The sequence below is a fragment of the Urocitellus parryii genome, chromosome 6 (genome assembly GCF_045843805.1).
Source record: "Urocitellus parryii isolate mUroPar1 chromosome 6, mUroPar1.hap1, whole genome shotgun sequence".
Lineage (NCBI taxonomy): Eukaryota > Metazoa > Chordata > Mammalia > Rodentia > Sciuridae > Urocitellus > Urocitellus parryii.
In genome coordinates, this window is record NC_135536.1 from 53,311,628 (window position 1) to 53,326,944 (window position 15,317).

Sequence of the window (15,317 nt, forward strand, 5' to 3'; positions counted from 1 at the left end):
TTATAAAGCATTATGGAAAAATTTTATTCTGAGGGGTTCACATTGAAACATAACATTTTATCAAGGTTACTACTTCATTGGAAAAAGCAGTTGTGCAAAAACAAATATAAAGCAATAACAAGAAGTCAGGTCATGGTTATATCTAGAGTTGGATGGTCATTTTTTTTTTTTTTTGAAGGAATGGCTTCTTTCTGACTATCATAGAAGCAAACATTGATGTTGCTGAGAAACTAACCAATATGGTCCAAAATTAAAATTAGAGCATATGATTACTGAGATGGACATATGTTTATTTGAATGTATAGATAAGGACAAAATAAGTCCACAACCACACCTAGAGGGAAATAGGAAGAATATTACTGTTCCTTTACTTGGAGTTCTGCCTTAAAAATCTTGGAATAAGTTTCTGTGTTCTATGGCCCAGCAGGGTGAATAAAATTATTATTAATGCATTATTTTCCTCAAGAGAATTAAAAGATAAGAATGTGAATGTACTAACCATAAAGAAATGATGAAAGCTTAAGGTGATGGATATGTTAATTACCCTGAGTGTAATCTTTACCCACTGAATAGATCTATCAAAGCATGACATCATACCTCTTAAGTATGTACAAATATTACATATCAATAAAATTAAATTTAAAATATCTGCTGATTTTGTTATTTCTTGAGTTAATTCCCAAATAGGTCCAGAGTGAAAACTCAAAATATGATTCAACATGTAGTATATTATGAACTATACATTTTTCTAAAGATCAGTATCAGGAAATCTGTGTAACTGATTTTCATTTGCCAATTTTTTTTTTTTTAAAGTTAGGTGTCTGCTCCTCTTTTCCTAAGTGTGAATGAAATTCTCTTTCTCCATGATGACTCAATATGGAACATGTAGTATCAATTAAAATAGTATTAAGAACTTAGCTTCTGAACCTTCATACAAAGATTTAGAAAGATATGCTGTGACAGTTCAAACCTGTTGACAACAAATTCAGGCGTTTTTCTACAACACAATGGTAGGTTAAATGCCTGTATGCAGTGGATTAGACAGTATATAGAATTAACTTTAAAATATTAAAAATACCATGAATTCAATTGCATTCTTGGAAGAGATTTTTTTTTTAATTTTTAAAATTAGAGTTAACAAAATTGACTTATGCTTTCAAATATAATCACTTCTCCTCCCTATCTTTCATTTAGTGGTAGATTTCATTATATTCACCTATTTTTAAAAAGTTTATGTAATGCCAACGTCTACGGCTTTTCATACAGCTTTTCTCTATTTGCCTCATTGACCTTTCATATATTGCAAATCTAATCTCATTTAAAAGCATTCTAGCACTTTCTTGCTCATATAACTAATGCCTTTTTTCTCATTATTTTCCATTGCTATTTAATTTTACTCGTTTATTATTTTTATATTCCTCTGAAATAAAATTTAGAATGAAAAGTTCTTAGAATTGCAATTTGTGATAACTAAGCAGATCCTCTCTTTTATGTGTATTATTATTGTAGTGTTTATGCATGACATAAGTGATGAAAAGCTGTTAGCAAATTTTATGCTTATTTTTTCATATTATGGTGTTGATTTCTAATCACTTTTTAAAGCTTCTTTTCAATTTTTCTTACTATTACTCTTGAAGAATACAAATTCAGCAGTATAAAAACTAAGCTATCAGTTCATAATGTTGCATGTAGTGCATATTTCACAGGTAAAACTTGAATTCAGCAATACTGATATTTTACAGTATACCTCACCTGAATTAAATCTCTTACATTCCTATAATTGCCCACTTAGGAAAAATCCTAACTTATTCTGAGGTATCTAGGGAAGCTTTTTTTCTTATTCTGTAGTGGCACCCCCTTTCTCCACAGAAACTCTTAACTGGGTTTTCCAGAAATCTTCACCATGGCTGATTTTAGGACTGTCAGAAAAAAAGTCTCTATAAATGAATTCAATGTAGATAAACTTCCAATTTTCATGTTGCCCTGTTTTACTTGGCCACTGGCCAGGAAGAAATCAGCACACCCCCCTTACTAGTTTTTCACACACATTTATCTAGTGTAGTAGTTTGTAGAAACGTGTAAACAAAACAAGGCCTCTGGCCTTGAGCTGGGGCTTCACAGAGATGTCTACATTTCTAAGATAAGAGAAGTTACCACTTGGGCTCCATGGTAACAGCTGTCAAGGGGAGGGAAGAAAGAGGAGAAAAAGCTCTCCCCTTCTCAGGTGTTGTCCTTGAAGAGTTAACTTGCCCAAAACAGTAAAAGAAAATTCTGCTTTTATGTGAACTTCTGCAGACTGTGAACTTCTGAGCCCCTCCCCTTACATGCTGGGTATGAAATTCTGAAACTACCTAAACTCAGGGTTCAGGGAATTAATTGATTACTGTAAAAGCTGTGCTCTCTGAACCTAGCTGCAGCCAGATAAAACTGTTTCCTGCTATCTTCAGTGCCTTGCCTTGACTGTCTCTACAACACTTTTACAATAACTTTTCAAGATGGTGCCTTCAAAATACCAGATGACATTAGCAATGGCTGCCACTATGGACAGCTTTTCACACTTTCTTCTCTTCTGGTATGGCAATTTCTGCTGTTATAAAGCTAAAGGCAGTTGTAAATGAGAGACTGCTGCTCCTTATTCCTCTACCTTTTCTGTCCATATTTGAGTTTGATGACACTTTGATCATCATGAAAATGACACATGGATAATATTGATCTCGCTGGAAAAAAAGAACTAGAGTTGTTATGATGCCTCACTGGAGTACCAAATTTTGATTGTGGTCTCAACATAAAGATATATGTCATATACAAAAGAAAAACACTTTAATAATATTAAAATAATGAAGATTTATAATGTTTTACTTTTGAAATGAGTACAAATATGAGGGACTCAAAGTCATCCCTAATTGAATATTTCACTTGTTTTCCAATATAATTTCTGTGTGCATGGAGTTACAATTAGGGTACTGTGAGTGGATTTTAACTGTCAGATAATTGGTGCTTTTCATGGTATACATAAAGGTTTCTAATGGTAATTCTACTGGTAGTTTCTGATAGGACTTAGGATTTCTATGGACGGGTCTTCAAACATTCTTTTAGAGAACAACTAACAACCCCCAATCCCAACAATCACTAGTCTAGATTGGTTCTAGATGATTCCATACTCCTCCCTTTAGCATAAGCTCTTCTTGGTCCTGTGAGTAAGCACTGGGCACATGACCCAAGCCTTAATTATCAGGACATTTCTTGCCACAGTAACAATATCAGGCACAAGTGGGGATGCCTAGTTGAACTTTTATCAGTCTCCTCAAGGACTTTTTACAGCACTGTGAGGATCCTTTAAAGTCAGTCTGAAATGTCATTTACAGAGGAAAGAGAGCCGTGAAGTGGATAAAGAGGTCAGGTGACCTGGATCCTGTGCTTTCTTGGCAGGTGTCCTCCAATCTCTCCTTCCGTCTTTTGTCTGCATGTGGTCATGGCCAAGTGCAGTTGTTGTTTCTGCTTAGTTCCCTAAAACCTTTTCACTTTCTCAGCCTTCTCCATCTCCTGAGTTTTAAGTACCAAAATTGTTCTATTTTTCCTGTGTTTTTCTCTTTGGAAACTGAAGAAAAAACTTTTAGATATTTTGGTTGTTTTGGCCACCGTATCTTTTTTTTCTTCAAAGGCTTACCAAAAAAAAAAAAAAGAAAAAAAATCTAATAATTAAACAAATAAAAGTAAAGCTACTAGTAGAGCTTCTTAGGTAACATAATGTATATAGCCTAACTAGTTAGTGTTTCCCTGGATCACTGCTTCTCAAATGCCTAGAATATTATTCAATACAATTTAAAATACATTGTTATATATTTTTTCAATTTAGCATATCTATATACACTATCACTATGTAAGTGTCTTAGAATTAATATTATAAAATCTTAGAAATGTAGCATTTTGATATTGTTCATCATACAGGAAATGAAGTCTCTCTTTTATTATGATAAACATATTTAACACACTTCTCTTATATCTACTAATTACTTTACTAGTTCATTCTTATCTTTATAATTGAATTGTACATCTCTTCCTTATACTATCCCTTGCTGGAGACTTTACTTTTTGTATATTCTTCCATCATTTTAAATCTTCTCTACTCTTAAGACTATTTCTGGAAAATTCCACTACTCCAGTATCATAGCTCTACTTGTGCTAAAATTAACTTCAAATCCCTTTACTGCTTTACTGCTGCAATATTCTTCCCTCTCTCTCTCTCTCTTTCTCTTTCTCTCTCTGTCTCTCTCTCTAACACACACACACATGCACATACACACAAACACAGAAGTGAGCACTGCATTTCAATAAGACATGATACCTTTATGAAATTCTATTTCATTCTTTATTTTTCCTTTGTACTGTGATCAACTTTTTCGGAACATCATAACACTGGCCTACAAGGATCAAATTCATATTACCATAATCTGCATCCAATTGTAAAAGTGGCATTTTAAGGAGTTATTTAAGAGGAAATGAACCTAGCATGGCTAGATTGAATGAAGAAATATATGTATATATAATTTTGATTAAATTGGGAAGATTGAAATAATTATACAGGATTGAGAGACCACCCTAAGCAATCATGTGCAATGTCAGTCATCCTTTCTAGACTAGACCTGTATGGGGCAGCCCACATCCCTCAGAGCAAATCTTCCTTGAAGACACACAGTAATTCATTCAACATTTATGGGTTTAATATGTGTTCTTTCTCAACCAATGTATCAAGAACTGAAAGCACAAAAATGAATTCATGTTTTATATATCCAAGTAACTTGAATTTTTGCTAAAAGACAGAAATATAAATGATTACAACACCAAGTTGTATAACAATAATTAAGGCATGGAAAACACACTACTGAAGTTCCAACAATTTGAGCAAGAACTGCATAGAGAGGCTCTAAAGAGCAGTATGCAGATTTAGGCTGTCAAGTCCTGTGTGACTGATGCATGCTCAAGTTTTGAAATGGGCATCTGTTCAGCTTTCCAAGGCCAGATAATTTACTTTTATAAGAAAAGGGCAAGCACATTTCTTAGTGAGTACTACATATGGTTGGTGTAAGTGGACAGAGACAGTATGGCTTAGAGAAGTGACAGAGATCCTAAGGAGAGTCAGTTTGAACCATCTTTCTAAGCCTTGGTTATGAGTACACTTGGCAATATTCTGTGATGTTGCAAAATTCAGTGGAGATAGAGTGAGTTAAGTGCTTAATATAATATCCCTCCCATCAGAGGCTCCGCAAACTAGAGGTTATTTATGTTACTATGCGTATCAGTGGAAGCAGAAGTGACTCTATTGTCAGTGATATGATATTGTCCCTTAGGAATTACCTCATGTACATCATTCTCTACCTGCCTGATAGTAGAAGGGAAGACAAACTCATGACATTCAAAATATATTTGTTTCTGGTGCTTGGCATACTAAAAAATGATAGTGAATATTTATCTGCAGAAGGGATTGTGTTTCATTTAGTTTTTAAAGGCTAGGGTTGTGGCTCAGTGGTAGAATGCTTACCTAGCATGCATGAGGCACTGGGTTCTATTCTCAGCACCACATAAATGTAAAATAAAGATATTGTGTCCACTTAAAACTAAAAGAAAATAAGTATTTTTTTAAAAGTATACAAAGAACCCTAGTTACAGCCAAGTCCTGATTTCAAAGTCAATTATAACCTATGGACTATATCAGGGTCAAGCCTACATTTCAATTCCCACCAATATACAGAACATTCCTGTCTTTCAGTGATTCAAGTAAAGACAACTATGCCTCTGTGTAGAAGGTCCAGACCTGTTGTTTTAAAGCCACAGCACATTGGCTGAGCTACTAGAGCATAGGGTTCTGGCTCCAGTCAATCTGGACTACTCTTGGGACCAAGAAATGGCTTACTACGGGTCTGTGCACTGCCTTTTAGAGGACAAAGAAGTTTTCTCTAAAATATCCTCGGTAATTCCTGAAGTGAAATAAAGTCAAAAAACCCTGCTAACACTAAGGTTCTGTTATAAAAGGGAACCCATTCTGCTCTGGTCCTTTGTGAAAAAAGTTATTAGTATAGACACTTGGAAAACAGATTCCATCCATGTACACAAAGCCAATTTATACTTTGGCTCTACCTTTGAACTGTTCTTAGATTTAGAGCAAAGAGAAGTGCCTGGAAAAAAAAAAAAAAAAACATAGCTGGTATCCCTTTTCCCTACTCTTTAGTAATGAAAACTTATCTGCAGTTTTTATCAGTAATTCAATCAAAAGTATTGTTTAATTGCAGCACATTGGAAATGTGCACCTTAATTTTGCTTTGAAGTACCTTACTATGAAGTACTTTGATATTGGAAGTATTTTGAAATTTAAATTTTTATTTTTGTTTCCCCAGAAGAGACTTTGGAGCTATATATTATTAAATCTTTTATGTGAGTATGTGAGACCTGGAAAAACATGATGATTTAATCATTGTCTTGACAATTTAAAGAGTTTCTATTTATGGAGTCCAAATTTAGGCTTGCTACTAAGTGTTAATTTTTTCAAAACTAAGATACAATCTAATATGTTGATCACATAGTGGTTTTTTTTTAGAAAAATTGATGACCAATTATCTTAGATTTAATCATACTACAGATTAAGTATACATGTACACACACACACACACACACACCCCTTTGGCCTTTGTTTTGAGGAATAGCACTACTATAACATTGAGAGGTACTGGGGATATGGCAATGGATACTTGTTGTAAGGCAAATAGAAAACAAAAATTCATTTGAAAGGAATATTTTCATTTTCTTCTATGGTTTCAGGTAATTTCCTTATATCATCCAAGACAAAACAGCATCAACAGTGTAGGTATTTAATGATTTAGAGCTTTATGACATGATGTATTTCATTTCTGAATTTTTATGGTTTGGATATTAATTGTACCCTAATAGATCCTGTGTCAATGCTAAAATATTCAGACATAAAATGACTGGGTTAGGAGAGATGTATCCTAATTAGTCCTTCCTGATTTGAAAAAACTGGATGGCAACTGTAGTCAGGTAAGGTATGACTAGAGGAGTTGAGTCACTGGGTCCATCTTCCCTGTTGGCTCTTCCCTGCTTCTCTCTCTCTCTCTCTCTCTTCCTCCCTCCCTCCCTCCCTGATTCCTGGCTTCCAGGAAAGGAGAAGTTCTCTACCACCCCCTTCTACCATGATGTTCTGCCTTCACTTGGGCCCAGAGCAATAGAATTGGCCCACTATGGACTGACCCTCTGATAGGATGAACCCAAATAAACTTTTCCTCCTCTAAATTGCTATTGTTTGGTACTTTTGCCAAAACACCATAAAGTTAACTGTCACACTGAATATTGCACATAATAATTCTATAGTTTAGTGCCTCAATGATATTTTCATGGGAAATTAACTATTTTAGTGATGAAAGAACATGATATTGAATTTTTCACTTGTTTGAAAAAAACAGTAGGGGTAGGGAAGGAAATTATGGTATACTTTAAGAATCGATGGTTTTAGAAAAATCAAGCAAACATAATAAGGACAAACAATTGGAAAATAATGCTCTAGAAACTTTTATAATATTTCTAGGTTTTACATGTTAAAAACGATGCTTTAAATATAAAACTCAGGAGGATGCTCTTAATTAAAAGATATCCATCACAAAGAAATTTCAGGATACTGAAAATGCCACCATTCTGTTGTCAAAAAGTAGTGATAAACATCATGGAAGTATGTCACCACAGATGTTATTGAAGAAAGATTGTAGAAAAATTTTAAGTTCCATAACAAAATTATTCACTAAATTGTCAATAAAATGGCTTACTTAAATGCATTAGAGTGAGTGTTTGCAATGAAATAGCACATGTTCATTAAACAAGGTAGCATTTAATGATATGTGGAATGTCCATATTTTATTTAAAAGACAAGGTTAAATTTTAAATATTTAAATTTAATCTCAAAATTATGCATTTTCCTCCTAAAATTTAGATGTCTTGCAAAAAGTCTTGTGTTCTATCCACAGAAATTAAACAAATAAAAAAATTTACACATATTTATAAAGAAAGAGCCTAAGTAATTCAAAATATTAAGCAGTTAGTATAATGTCTTATTGCTTGGTAGAATAATTGGTTGTTGCTATTTTTACTAGTACATTTTCTCCAACTTGTCTAAAGTGAATACACATTTCTTTGAAAATTCAAGAAACCAATGTTATTACGAAATATTACTTTAAAATAATGTTCTCAATTCTTCAGCTCATCCATCTGGATCTGGGAACATGACATTGCTTTTGTAGTAGATAATGCTTTTTGTATAGACAACTCTTAACATTTATTTGTTAAATGAATGAGAATATATTTGATAAAGAACTCCTTTTTTTTTTCCAATTCAAGAGGATCAAGGACCTAGGCATTAGACTGGAGACCCTGCACCTACTAGAAAAAAAAAGTAGGCCCAAAACTTCATCATGTTGGCCTAGGAACAGGATTCCTCAAATAGACTCCTAAAATGCAAGACGTAAAATCAAGAAGCAGCAAGTCTAAATAGCTTCTTCACAGCAAAAGAAACAAGCAAGAACATGAAGAGAGAGCCTATGGAATGGGAGAAAAATCTTTGTCACCTGAACCTCAGGTAGAGCATTAATCTCCAGGATGTATAAAGAACACAAAAAACTTAACACCAAGAAAACAAATAATCCAATCAATAAATGGGGAAGGGGACTGAACAATTTGCAGAAGAAGAAATATGAACAGTCAACAAATCATCTCTAGCAATTAGAGCAATGCAAATTAAAACTGCACTGAAATTTCATCTCTCTCCAGTCAGAATGGCAATTATCAAGGATATAAGTAACCGTAAATGTTGGAGAGAATGTGGGGGGAAAAAAAACTACACTCATACATTGCTGGTGGGCCTGCAAACTGGTACAACCACTTTGGAAAGCAGTAAGTGAGTCCTCTGAAAAGCTGGAGTGGAACCACCATTTGACCCTGTTATCCCACTTCTCTCCTTATACCTGAAGGACTTGAAATCAGCATACTACAGTGAGGCAGCCACATCAATGTTCATAGTAGCTCAATTCATAAAAGCTAAACTATGGAATCAACCTAGGTGCCCTTCAATAGATGAATGGATAAAGAAAATGTGGTACATATATAAAATGAAATATTACTCAGCCCTAAAGAATAATGTAATTATGGCATATGCTGGTAAATGAATAGAACTGGAGATTATCATGCCAAGTGAAATAAGCCAATCCCCAAAAATCAAAGTCTGAATTTTCTCTCTGCTATGTAGATGCTGACCCACAATAAGCTGGAGCAGGGAGTGGAGGCTCCCTGGATTGGGGGAGAAATAGCAGGAAGTGGGGAGGATGGGAATGGGAAAGACAGTAAAATGAATTGGACATAACTTTCCTATGCTCATATATGAATATACAACCAGTGTAACTCTACATCATGTACAACAATAAGAATGTGAAGTTTTACTCCATGAAGCATAATATGTCAAAATGCACTCTACTGTTATGTATAACTAAAAAGAACAAATTAAAAAAAAAAACTCTTTTTTTTCCCCCCGAAAGGGGAAAAAGAATCAGAGAATATGATAGACAACATTCATCTTATGGTGCCTGGGATACATGGTTTTATACACCAATGCTTTACTTTCATTTAATGGAAGAGAATGAATCCTGACTTAAAAGAGATTAATTGTAGCATTATCCACTAATGTAATTGAGGGTAATCTGCAATGCAATCAACTCTTCCTTGCTTTCCTTGGTTTTGGTTTAGTGTCTTCATCTCCATATTAGAAAAGGATCCTGTATTTGAATTAATCATGGAATTCTGATATGTTTGAAAATGATGGAGAAGAGCCTCACATTGAATGGATTTGGCTATCTTGTTTATTTTGGCAATAGAACTGTAGTTTAGTGGACTCTCGTGTCATATACCCCCTAGATTGCCAATTATGGTGCTCTTGTAGTTTTGCAGTTGCTGCTCTATTCCTCGTCTTTGATCTCCCCTTTAGATGCTCCTTACAGAGTTTCTTCTGCTTTACAGAGTTTGCTTTTGTCACTTTTACATCCAGTCTACCACATCCTTTGCTGTGATGTTTGTTTATGTCTTAGTGTCTTTCCTTCTTTCTCAGAAAGTTATGCAGCAAGCACGATCAATCTCAGAGGCTCCTGCTTGTTGTTTGGAGGATAATTTCTTTTATTTGTAAGATCTAGTCTGTAGCGTGTTTTGTTGCTATCATTATTTTATCTAAAGTAACAGTTTAATGTGTTAAATACTAGCTGGCTTTATTTTATATGAACATTGAGAATTTAAAGATGTCTCTGTTTCTTTTTTCTTCCATTCTTTGTACTGTTTTTTTTTAATCCACAAATAGTAAATAGTGCAATTGTTCAGAGCCCAGACTCTGAATTGAAACTGATTGGGTTTAAATTCAAACTCTGCCTCTACTAACTATGAATTGGACAAATCCCTAAATGTTTTTGACTTTAGATGTTATCATATATAAAGTGAAGATGATTATACTAGGTAGGCTCAAATAATGGCTCCCTAATGTCCATGATTTAATCATCAAAGTCTTTTAATATATTATTTGAGATGGCAAAAGGGACTTTTCAAATGTCATTAGGAATCATGACATAGGACCAGGCACACTGGCACACATCTGTAACCTCAGTTACGCCAGAGACAGATGCAAGAGAATCAAATTTCCAGGCCCACTCAGGCAATTTAGGGAGACCCTATGTCAAAATAAAATTAAGAAGCTGTAGCCAGGCACATGACTCACACCTATATTCCCAGTAACTTGGGAGACTGGAGGAGGAGGAGGATCTGTTTTCAAAATTTAGTGACACCCTTTTTTAAAATTTAAAAATTTATGTGTCCTGTGGATGTAGCCCAATGATAAAGCACCCCTGGGTTCAATCCCCAGTAGACTACAAATTTAAAAATAAAATAAAAAAGGCATGGATAAAGTTCAGGGCACAAAGTCCCTGAGTTTAAGCTGTGCGTGGTGGTGCAATCCAGTGGCTGGGGAGCCTGAGACAGGAGGATTGAGAGTTCAAAACCAGCCTCAGCAACCACAAATCACTAAGAAACTCCGTAAGACCCTGTCTCTCAATAAAACACAAAATAGGGCTGAGCATGTGGTTCAATGGTTGAGTGCCCCTGAGTTTAATAACCAATATAAAAAAAAAAGTCCCTGAGTTTAATCCCCAGTAGCAATCAATCAATCATGACATAGAATGACATATAGGACTTTTGAGAGTAACAACTGAATTATGGGTCTTGAACTGTCCTGTGACAGAGGTAATTCTTCCCTTGGTAACTCCCCATGCAAAGGCTTCAATTTGAGACTGCCCAGTTGCTATGGTGATGCCGTATTCAGTAGGAGGTTCTGTGCCAGCCAGTTCTTGACCTTGAGGTTCATATGCCAGCTGCTCCATGGTAGAAAGTTGTAAACACAAGCTGATAATCATAATGGGGCTGTCCATACTTATGACCTTGGTTCTACTTACTTTGGAGAAGTTTCTCACAATAAATCCTTTTGATGTTTATACCTATATAAGTAAATTTGCTGAGCTTGTTGTCGGTCACTACTGAAAAGCACCCCGTTTATGAAAGACCCCCGTTTCCCTGTCCAAGGAGAATCACACGAAACACTGGCTGCAAAAGCACGAGGGGGTTTATTGGGACACAGGCGCCTGTGGGTGCCCAGTAGAACCTCAGCCGGAGCTTTGGTGAACTGGCACACCGGGCTTGGGGATACAGAGATTTTTATAGGGTTTGGGACAGGTTTCGTGCGCGCGGGAAGCAACAGGTTTCTTATTGGTTTGTTTAAATCTAGCATATAGGCCACCTAGGGGGTACAGGTCTGCATTCCAAAAACCACAGGTCTGCATTCTATTCTTTCTGTTCCTGCTTATCTGTTCCGGTTTATTCATTCATGCCTCAGGATGCGGGTGCTCTGTTCTTCAACCGGTTGTCCGGAAAGCATGCCTGGCGCCTGAACCTGTTTATGGCCTGCCTGATATCTTGGTTTCATATCTTGGCCTTAGGTAACTGGGCTAACTGGGCTAGGGTCTTTCACTACCACCCTATCAAAGAGTAGTCAACCACTGAAAGCCAGCTTTTTCTCTATTTGTGTGTCTTTTTGTCTTTTCTCCAACCCCTCACTACCTGGTTTGGGAACCTGAATTAACATTTATGCATATTATAGCAGAGGAATAAGAGAGTCAAAGCAGTAGATGTAATAGAAACAGATAACTGGGGTGATACAGCATAATAAAGCCATGACCACCGTAAAGATTTGAAGATGGAGAAAATGGGCCATGAATTAAAAACATGGTGGCCTCTTGATGCTGGAATAGGCAAGGAAAAGGATTCTCCTTTTGAAACTCAAGAAGGAATGCAGTACATGTTGACAACTTTTAAATGGACCCAGTTAGGCCTATTTCAGAATTCTAACTTCCAAAAGTAAAAATAATAATAATAAATTCATGTTCTTTTAAGTTACCTATTTTATGGTGGTTTGTTAGTGAAGTAACAGGAAACTAATGGATAGGACCTCTAGGAAAACAAAGTGTTAATATTTGTAAAGCAATCAGAAGAGGAACTATATGCTATACCTGCACATACATTTTTGTAAAATACATAAGTAATATGTTGTAAGAAATAAGTATTGGGGAGAATTGAGTGCCTCCCGCAAATATTTCACACAGGTTGGCCAATCCTCTGTATAAAGTGTTGGGAAATGGAGTGGGGCTATCTGTACTTGCTTTCATGCTGTTACTCTAGTGCTCTTAGACTTAATGCTACAAGCACAATGCTAACCTCTGAATGGCTAATGCTTATTTAAAAAGAAAATGCTTTTGGATCTTCCTATAAAACACTGTTCTCAGTTCTAAAACACCCAGTTTAGTTTTAGAGTAAATCCAAAATGTATTAAGATGCACAGGGGTGCTTGAACAGAAAAAGGGCCTCACTTCTGGGGAGGAAGTAAAAACTGCACTTGGGTAATCACTGATTCTCTCAGAAGAGCCTACAGAGGAAACCTGCTGCAGCTGGCCCACTTAGGATTGACTTTTCAGGTGTTCTTCTGCAGTGAAGAGGTTGCAGCTGTCAGTATAATCACAGCAGATGGCCATCCATGCTGGCTCTCAGAGAGCAGTGCTCTGAGACTCCCTGTCTGCCACTTGGGCTGACTCAGTACTTTTGTGACTCCAATTACTAGAGCTTTGCAACGTCAAACCACTTGCCTGACTCTTGGGAGAGGAGCTGTTCTCTTCCCTGACCTACTTGAATGACAACCTAGAAACATAGTCATAAAGCATGTCTCAAGCTGAGAGCTTCTTTAAATTATTTCTTCCCCCTAACAGATTAGGACAAATTGAAACACATGGGGAGAATTTCTCTTTGGAGAATCAAGGGGATTATTCCTATTCTGTTATCAGAATGTGTTTTTCTGGATATTCATAATTTGGGGTAACCTGAAAATGTGCTGAATAGCCATAACATATTTTGCAGAACATCTTTCCATATGTTTTACCTTTCATACAGTTTGATTTTCACATCATAGGAGAGCTGTATCTGAAAAGTTTCAGTACTAAAAATAAAGAAAAAAGAATTTTATCTGCACCTTAAAGAAAACATATGTATGTATACCACTAACTTATCAGTTGTTCATGTAAACTAAGCACTATGTCCTAACTGCACTGTTTTTTAATCACCAAAATTCTCTGAAATGTTAATTTAATCTGTGTACTTCATGGATAATAACTTTTAGATATATGCAATAAGTATTTTAGGATAGACACTAGTCCAGATTTGTTTAACTCAAAATCCTGTGCTTGTAGCAATTCAAAATCCTGCATTTAACAGACTCTTTTGGGGATTCTATGAGTATCACACCAAATATAAGACAATATTTTCAAATATGAACCAAAATACACATGAATTGCATACACATGCTACACTCCTGTTCCTAATCCTAAGAGTTTATTATTTCACATTTATTTTAAGACCTTATCTTTTACATTTCTGGATTTGGAATTTGCTGTGCCCAGCTGTTTGACTAAATGCTAAAAAATAACAAGAAGCACAGAGAAGTTTGTACCACAAAGAACCTGAGAGTGCCTTTATCAGAAGGCCATGCAACTAAATCAGTATAACTGAAATGTATTTTCATCTCAAAGCACTCCAATCATAAAAATTACCCAAAAAGTATAGCACATTATCTTCCAGACAACAGATTCCTGATGGGTCTCCTAGTACATGTGGTTTTACTCCACCAGGGGGTGCCAGAGCAACAAGGACGGCACTGCAGTTCCAAAGGACCAGACCTCCTTGTCTCCCAAATGTGACTCATCCCTGGAGAGAGGGCAATGGCCTCAAATGGCACAGTTCCTTATAAACCATTTCTTTGCAAGAATCCACTGTGTTAATTTTAATTTAGGGAAGAATAGATTATTTACGCACACAGAAAATTAAGAAACTTCTTTTTGTCTATTTGTTAAATATTTCTTCTGCCAAATTTGTCATTGCTGTTAGTAATCATTTATTTCCTCTACTATCCACATCTTTTCTTTTCTAATGGAAATCACTTCTAACAGGCAAAAAAGGTCTGCTAAAGACATGAGACAAAATATAAATTTTTTTATCAAAAAAAACCCACATTTTTTAAAATTTGAAAACTTCTTAGAATGCCATAAAAGTAGATAATACTTGTAATACATTGTTAAGAAATGTAATGAAATTAAAGTTCTCATTTCATGTATCTCATTGCAACCCTCAAAATAACCATCGATATTTGTGTTTTCTCTTTTCCAGGCTTGCTTATGTAACTGCCAGTGTGTGTACCATGCATGTGTCATCTATATTTTCTAAAATATTTGATGATTAACTTTATAGAAATGAACTTATACTGTGTATGTGTAATTTTCATAATTTTTATTCCCTTCATATTTCATGGAAATTCTTTCACATTAGAACATGAATATGTAGTACCTTTGTTCCACAGCTTTCTTACAGTGTAATTGAGAAATAAAAATTGTCTATATTTATGGTGACAGCATGGAAATGACAGCATGCAGTCAACACTACAGGTGGATTGTGAAAATTAAATCAAGATAATTAACATATCCATCACCTCACAGACTTTTAATTCTTTGCAGTGAGAACATTCAAGATCTACTCAGCAATTTCAAACACAAAATACATTATTGTTAATTATAATCATCATGCTGCACAAAAGACACCCAGAAATTTCCAGTTCATTTTTAATGGCTACATTGTGTTGC